Below are 8,754 nucleotides of genomic sequence, written 5' to 3'. Positions count from 1 at the left end.
CCCACTTCAGTTATTGGTAGGTCTAATTTTCGTAGGAATATTGGCAAGTCTCTTGTAACAAAATGCAAAATATGATTATAATGAGTGTGCCGTGGATGACGCACCAAACACAGTACAAACACAACATCCCCCGCTGAATCTATTCAGAAAGTGTCTGTGTGCCGTAAAGTGTGTGGAAACATGTCTGTCTGCAGTGTGCATGTCTGTGGAATCTTTTTTCATTATTTTTCAGTCATGTCTTTGTACAATTAGTGAGGGGAAAAAATAGCATTCTTTAGGTGTGTATTAAATAAAATGGAAATGTGTATCATAATAATGGCACTTTACTCATATTTCACTTATGCAAGTCCTTAATACGTGTGAAACTTTTTTTGCAATAGTCAATTAACTCTTTTTCTGTGGGTTTTCTGATAGCATATGTCAGTTAACCCACACAATCTAATAACGTGATGATAACGATGATAAAGTGACAAAACTCGACACGAGCCCTTGCGACAAACATGCAGACACAAACTCCTGCTGATTAGCAAACACACTATTAGACTGGTGAAGTGAACCTGAATCAGAAGACTGAGCTCCCTGCTGTTCTGTTCACAGCAAGCACAAGTGCAAGCAAAGCAGGCCTTTTTCCCTTTACTTAAGACTTTGTCTGCATCTAACAAAACTAAAGAAAACAGTCTCTAGCCTTGAAATCCAGGAAGCTTTCACTCTATTTTCTGAAGTAGAAATCCCAGATCAAGCCGATTCTTTCTACCCAGGTGACCCTGAGTCTGCAATAAAAACATACACTTTGATACTGATTTATGTATTTAATGTTATTAGAACATTGTGTATGCAAAAACCCCAAAAACAACAACCTTGAACACCTATTTAACACCAATTTAACATTCTTTAAACAGATGTTTAGAAATGTTCTGCTGGTCTAAACCTGTTAGTTTAGAGATAAAATATAGACACCATACAGAGGCCATAAAAAGAAGCCAAGATTTTGTTAATTTTCTATTAATTTCTGTTATATTATTATATTACACCCAAATCCATAGGTTATTCTGTTTTACAGTGTAGTTTGAATACAGCGTTTGACTTACAGCAGCTGTGTTGTTATATAGCTCTTGAAAGGTCACTTAGGTCACAGTTTGCACAGCTTCCTAACAGGATGGATTGATGTTCAGAGGAATCAAGTACAGGCAGAACTTAGAGAACGAAGTCAGGAGGAGTGATGGGAATAGGGGGCCCTAGGATATAAATTTACTTATAAGGCTGAGACCAAATCCCCCAGTCAGACCACACACACACACACACACACACACACACACACACACACACACACACACACACACAGAGAATCACACATATATTTACACATACAAACACATTTATATCTGTGTGGGACACTTGTACTGTCTACACCAAAATAATATTGAAGATTAATTCTACACTTATATCCACACCTACCCTTTTCCCCATAAAGGTATCCACACTTTCCCTTTTACTCTTTTCCCATAAAAGGTTAAAACATGGCGCACACACACGCACACACACAAAACACACATACACATGCACTTAAGAGAAAATCCGTTTATTGTATTCTATTTATTCTTTTCTATTTAAATCCATTCTCTCCCTCACTGAACCATAACCTTAAAGCTAGAATGTAGACAAGTTGTATGCTGTCATGAATATCCTTAGTCACGAATTACATTCCAGGGTTCTTATTCTCTCACGCACACACACGCACATTTATGATATCTGTCTTATACACACACACACACACACACACACACACACACACACACACACACACACACACACACACAAACTGTCACACGTCAGATTACATAAAAAAAAAAGTGTTAAAGATTTCCTGTTGAAACACTCTAGCCTTTGACCCAGGGGCTATAACAGGCAGTTCACAAAAGCGCAGCTCAGTAATAGAGATTCAATGAAAAAAACACACAGAGCACAGACTCACCTAGCAACCCAGACACACTAATCCATTCTGAATACAGCTGAAATTATCCACTTATTCCATTCATACTCACACGCACATTAGTAAAAAGCAGGTTTGGCATCCCTGGGACTGCTGCTTTGTTCAACAAAAGATGGTGATTTTTGTTCTTTTGGAAATTACAATAATAATCCTTTCATTTCATATGTCATCTGCAAGGAAAGCAATAGCCGTCACTCAGTCAGGCCATGATAATGACTAGTACAACCCTGGGCTACAGAAAAAAAGTATGCTATGAATTAATGTACACGTATGTGTGTGGGTCAGGTCATCATGCTCCACAGCATCTGACAGAATACCAAGGCAGTCAAGATTAGCATAAAAGTTACTTGGTATAAGTGGTAATTGTAATTTTGAGCAGTAGCAATAGAAAGACAAACAGAGAGAAAGACAGCAATGATGGTTATTATCCATAAATCATTGCTCTGGAAATGTTTTAACCAAAGACAAATATGAGAAACCAACCAATTTCTCTAAATGATTGCACATATTTCCACATATTCTGGGTCGACACACTATATTTAGTAATTATATATGGACCTAGCATTTGTACTGCAACTCATCTTGAAACAACTTTTAAAGATGTTTCTATGCTCTTGAATGCCAGACTGTTATTGGACAAATGAATGCTGGACAAATATTTTTTGTGTGCCTACCAATTTGTGTTTTTCATAAGCTATACTCTCAAAAGCCTCTCAAATGCCATCAGGTAACAACACTGTAGTCTAAATTGTGTACTGTATACTCACTTATTTTGATGACCAAGCACCAAGGTTTATGCTTATGCAGTGTTTCACCAAGTATGATTTAAATAGTCAATGTTCCACCCACATCTCACAACTGAAAACTGCAAAATAAAGCTGATTATAACCTGAGATTGTTTGAGCTGGCTCAAAGGAGCGTGTGTTTTGTTTTTTGTCTATAGAAGATATTAAAGCATCTTCATGCTGAGGTAACTCCCTGGCAAATGAAACATCAGGTAACCCAAACTGCTGATCCATGGGAAATTAGTAATTAAATGTAAACATTAGCTAGATCATTGCAAGCAAAACACTATCAGCTTCCCAAAGTAAATATGCCACTCAACACACACACAGATACTCACACACTTCCATCTATCTACTGCATCAGTCTATTTGTGTAAATCATACTGGAAATACCTTTTATATGATAATACTTTTGGCATTTTAACCTATATGAAATATGAATAAGAAGTTTTTGTGTCACACCCAGGTCTAGCATTTTTAAATCTGGCTATCCAATACAAGGGCAGAACACAACATTTAAAGAATCCAATCTTCCACTGAGACACCAAAATGCATGACTTTGATGATCAGAATAATCCACATTACTCCCTTGTCTGATCTGCTGACGTAATTATACGCATGCATTCTTACATCAATTCTAATAACTAATTAATTTAATGAGCTCTGTTTAGTTTGTCTCCTTTTGTCCAATTTTGTTAAGTTTTGTCTGCTGTAATATGTGCATTTTGTAAGTGCTTTTTTTGTTCTGATAACAATGTGATGGTGCAAAAGAGTTGAGGATTTTTCCATGACCAGGGTCTAACAAAGTAAATAAATAGATTTACAGGTCATTTTGGTGCAAAATATTTACTGCTTCTTAAAGAACAATGTACAAATGACGTTATCGCTCAAAAATAGAATTGAGTCAATTTGGTTTGCCATTTCTCTTTACCATATTTTTAAAATCTGATGGATTTTCGAGGCCACATCAATCATATTAGAACCAGACAGCACACATGTACAACTGTACCATTACATATTTTCTGGATTGGTAGGTGTATACATTTGAATGCAACAATGCTGATAGCTGTGAACATAAGAAGTAATTTCATTTTGAACACAAAAAAGACAGGGAAAGAAATAGAGCGGAGCCTATGAGAGCTGAGCGTTTGAAAAAGTGTGCTGTGTTAACAGTTAGTGTTGAGCTCTGTGAAGAGAGAGTGCATGTGCAGGAGATAGATGCAGAAAAAAAAACACAGAAAGTGTGTGTGTGTGTGTGTGTGTGTGTGTGTGTATAAGCAAGAAGAGAGAGAGAGAGAGAGAGAGAGAGAGAGAGAGAGAGAGAGAGGAGATGGGGGAAAGTAGGGCATGTCACATGAGCCTACCTCACGCATCAGACTGCAGGTCCAATGGAAACTGCTGGAGAGGGAGCAGGTGGTGCTTTTTGTCCCTTATATCTTGCAGAGGAACCCCCAAAGCTGAGGAAGCAACACTGAACAGTCACACCACCACTTTTCTTCTGTATCCCCTTTCTCTCTCTCTCTCTCTCTCTCTCTCTCTCTCTCTCTCTCTCTCTCTCTCTCTCTTTCTCCCTCCCACTGTCTATCTCCTTTGGTGCACTCCCACTTAAATCTGAACAAAACTCTGTAAAAGTCGCCTGTCATAAACACAGTGAATGGGAGACAGGGAGGAGAAAAACAAAGTTTTGATACACAGGAAACTAAAAAGCAGAAGTTCTTGTCTAAGCAGTTTCAGTTTACCAAGCAAAACTGCACTCCCTCCTTCTCTGTCTATTTTCTCTCTCTTGTTATCTTGCTTTCTCCCAGACAGGACAGGTTTAAGTGTGGTAGAGCAATAACGCTGACCAAACTGGGGCACCAAGAGCCATCTGTTGAAACATGCCTCCCTCTTTGCCTTTCTTATACACTCGCACTGTGCTGGAGAGGCAGTGGCAAAGAGCGGGTGTGTGTGTGTTTGTGTGTGTGTGTCTGTGGGGGGGACTTACTGCCAGTGCCCAATCTGAACACACAACACACTCTTAGAGCACCACAGGCGGAGTCTGCCTCTAAAGAGAGACACAGAGAGAGGCAGAGGAAGTTAGAGAGAGTAAGAGAAAGAAGGAGGGAAAAAGAGAGTTCATGAGAGAAAAATTGTTGATTTTATTTATACCCTTCTGCTGAATAGATAGATATTCAAGTGATCACAGCCAGTTTCAGCATAACCTTTACACACTCACAACCAATAAAAATAACACAAACCATTAAATCACTTACAGTCACATTAATATTGTGACTCCTACACTTTTAACCCATAGATATAGAAATGTACATTTATGCAGTATTTGCATTAACATTTCCCTTCTCATGTGCAGATGTCCCATATTTTTATGTCTGCTCTGTCCATCTGTGTGTGTGTGTGTGTGTGTGTGTATGGGCTCCAATGTACCCTGTCCCCTCCCTCACTGTGTAAAGGCACCATGGGTTCCCACCAGCTGCCACACGTACATTAAATCTGCCAATGTGTGTAGGTTCATGGGGCTTTTCCATATAATTATGGACTGTACAGTATACTGTTTTCTTTTTTTTTTGTTCCTATATTAATTAGCAGGGTAACAGAATGTTTTAGACTGTGTAAGCAGGGTGCTTTCAACTAAATACAGTGAGGTCCATTAATATTTAGCCATTAACAGAGCTAGTGATGTTTTTTTCTTTCTACAACAGTATATTTATAGTTTGTTGTAAATTTAATTTGGAGGGCAGTGTAAGAATTACTGGAAGAACTTAAAGCAAAACTGAAGGTAAAAATAACACCCTAAGAACAAGCATGAATTGAAGACAGATACAGGACGTTTTTTGTGAAATTTCAAAGTTATGAGTATAGCAAACTAGACACAGTTGAGCCAGGCAAAGTATTACCAAAGTATAGATGAAACCCTGTATATGACAAGTTATTGGCAAGCAAAATGCACACACATTCACACACTCAGCCATACCTTGGGACAATTTTATTAGACAATCCACCAACAGGCTTGTTTTTGAACATTAAGAAGAAACCATACAACCTGGAGGATATTCATGCTCCTTCAGGAAGCACATGGCACAAGATCTCTATATATGTAAAGAATGGCAAAAGACTGCTAGATTTAGTCAAACTTCACACTATCTTTTTCATTTTTTGGTTTTAGGAAAACATTCTTTAGGCCTCAATGTATCTGCACTATGAATGAAAGGTCTCTAAAACAAGAAATGAATATGGCAAAGTAGAGAGACATAATTCTGTGTTTTGTTTTGATTTAGTTATTCACCATATTCATCACTCTCAAACTGAAGACTCAAATGTCAACATTCAAAATGTTTGTAATAATTTCCATTACTCACAGTTGGAGGATGCATCAATGCAGAGAAAACAAAACCTTTAAATAGTCACAGAAGCAGGTTGTAGGAAGATGATAATGTGATTATTTTTCCTCCCACTCTAGTTGAGCAATAAAAAGTTCCTTCAACTCTTTCCTATGTGAATTTGAGACCACGGGAAAGAAAGGTTGCTGGTAAGCTCATGAAAGCTTCCACACTGTCTTTAAAAGTCTATTGCTTGCAAAAAGGCAAAGCTTACTCACTTCAGCATGTCTCGTGATATGGAGATTACATTTAAAATGCACTCAAATTTTGCACTTATCACTGAGTATGCAGTACATACAGGGTTAGAACTGAAGGGCTGGATTAACCTAGTCAGGTGATTTGCATTAAATATTCATTAAACTGTCATTGTGACTTTTGTAAGGCAATGATTTTTAAATGTAGTATTTTGCAGTAATCAAATTATGAATTATTAGTTGCTAGTATTATTAGTTATTATTAATGGTTGTATAATTTACAAAACACATCCCTGCTCTCTACTATATTAGCCACTTGTCTTTAAACTAGCTCCTTTGGCATTATGTGACAGAGGAAAGAGGTGCTGGTCAATTTCATTGATTTTAATCCAATGGCCTAGAGCTGTATGAGCATGGGCAGTTCTTTATCATCCTATTAAGTGTATTAGACACCTTTCTTTTTGTTGCGTTCTTTTTCTCCCTTTGTCTCTTTTTAGATCTTCCAATCTAACCAGACCACTAACAGCATTCTAATCACAATGAATGACTCTTGTGACAAGACATAATAGAAGCTTGGGTCTGGCAGCCCCAGGCAAGTGCATTTTCTATCTAACCCCACTATATCCATAATGAAGAATTATGTTCAATCAACAAATTACCAAGCTGATGAAGACAAAGCCAGTACTACCAAGCAGACTACAAGTTCTTGTTATTGCAACAATCTGAAAATACTCTAATAAAGGTGTTTTGTAGAAATTGTTTGGTGTATATGGGTTCTTTTATTCTTTTTATGTGCACTGAGAATGTGCATAGTATAGCAGAGAAGTAGAAGCAGGAAATAAATGTAAACTGTACAAGCAAAAGGTAATTAATGTGAAACCAAAAATTAACATGATGAAACAATGTGTGTGCTTATTTGTAATAAAATGAACCACCACACTATAACATTGCTACTGGATTAAGTCAGCTATTCCTGTCAGGCTTTGAACCCTTTGGATGGCACAAATCTACTAATTAGTTTAATAATCCTATCATCAATATGAAAACTCCCAGGACAGCACAAGGAATAATACTGTGACTCATTTTTTGACACTTCCACCAGTATGTCTTCAGGGATTTACATCATTCATGGACTGGCACTGAGAAGTGTTATTTGTTGACTGATGAGAGATAATTACACATTCTGACATCTATGGGCATGTTTCTTTCTTTTAAGGAAATTGAAATACATCAGAACCAGAATTATCATAGAAAGACAAATGTGCCCATATTTGAAAAGATTTGCTTACTGGGCAGACACATTTTAATACAGTTTTACTAGTACTGCTGCAAAATGTCTCAGGAAAGGATACTTCTATATTATAAGAATGCTGTAGGTTGTTTTCTGTGCTGCAAGGATACATTTATTGTAAAGTGCATGCAAATGGGGCAACAATCTATACAAATGACAGACATTCGCTTTAACGAGGAAAGGGAAACCACAAACTGGTAGCATAGCATGGCCTACTTTCTGCAGAAATAAAAGGAAGTATTGCGGACAGGCAAAATGCTGAAAGCTGGGGAAGGCTATTAGGAGAAAACCTCTGACTGAGAATCTGCATTTTCTACTCAACACTGTCAAACACAAGGCAGAGAAGGAGAGAAGGCAGAAATGCGAATATGGAAATAATGACAGGAAGAGGCAAAGGGTGAAAATTGAGATGTGTTAAAGATATAACATGACAGCTTCTACTCCCTGCTCACACACACTCACATACTCAAGGAAACACACACGTTGACGTCTAGGTCATGACACTTCTGCTAGGATCTCTTGAGGTTCCAGGCTTGGTACATCACGTACCTGAGATCCCAATTATTCACACTGTCAATGCAGAACCTGGTATTCTTAACAAACACCTTCCTGGATCCTCACACACACACACACACACACACACACACACACACACACTCACACACACACACACACACACACACACACACACACACGACACACTCACACACACACACACACACACACACACACACACACACACACACACACACGTGATTACAATTACCCTTTCATGGACATACAGCGAATGTATAAAGTCTACTGTATTCAAAATAGAGCTGGGTAGTAGCAAATGAATTATACACTGTGTGCACAATTATTAGGCAAGTGATAATTTTGACCATATCATCATTTTATCCATAATTTTCAAGTCCAAGCTGTATAAACTTGAATGCTTATTGGATTTAATGCATATCAGGTATTTGTATTTGTGTAGTGAGGGAGGGTGTGGCCTAAGGAGAGCAACACCCCATATCAAGATGTGTATAATTATTAGGCAGATTCTTCTCCTCAGGAAAAATGTGCCAAAAAAACAATTTAATTGACTCTAAAAAGTCAAAAATTTTGAAAAGTCTTT

The 8,754-nt window shown here is 37.7% G+C and overlaps 1 protein-coding gene across 1 annotated transcript in view; it reads right to left on the bottom strand.

The window, feature by feature from the left end:
* Positions 1-4,669, bottom strand: part of sulf2b (sulfatase 2b) — a 124,237-nt gene extending 119,568 nt beyond the window's left edge. The window contains exon 1 of the mRNA XM_046869328.1: positions 4,140-4,669. The gene's annotated coding sequence lies outside the window, so the exon portion shown is untranslated. The remainder of the gene's footprint in view (positions 1-4,139) is intronic.
* Positions 4,670-8,754: the final 4,085 nt, after the last annotated feature.

Source organism: Silurus meridionalis, chromosome 16 (genome assembly GCF_014805685.1).
Source record: "Silurus meridionalis isolate SWU-2019-XX chromosome 16, ASM1480568v1, whole genome shotgun sequence".
NCBI classification, from domain to species: Eukaryota; Metazoa; Chordata; class Actinopteri; order Siluriformes; family Siluridae; genus Silurus; species Silurus meridionalis.
The sequence above is the reverse complement of the archived record's forward strand: the minus strand, read 5'-3'. Positions and strand labels throughout refer to the sequence as shown.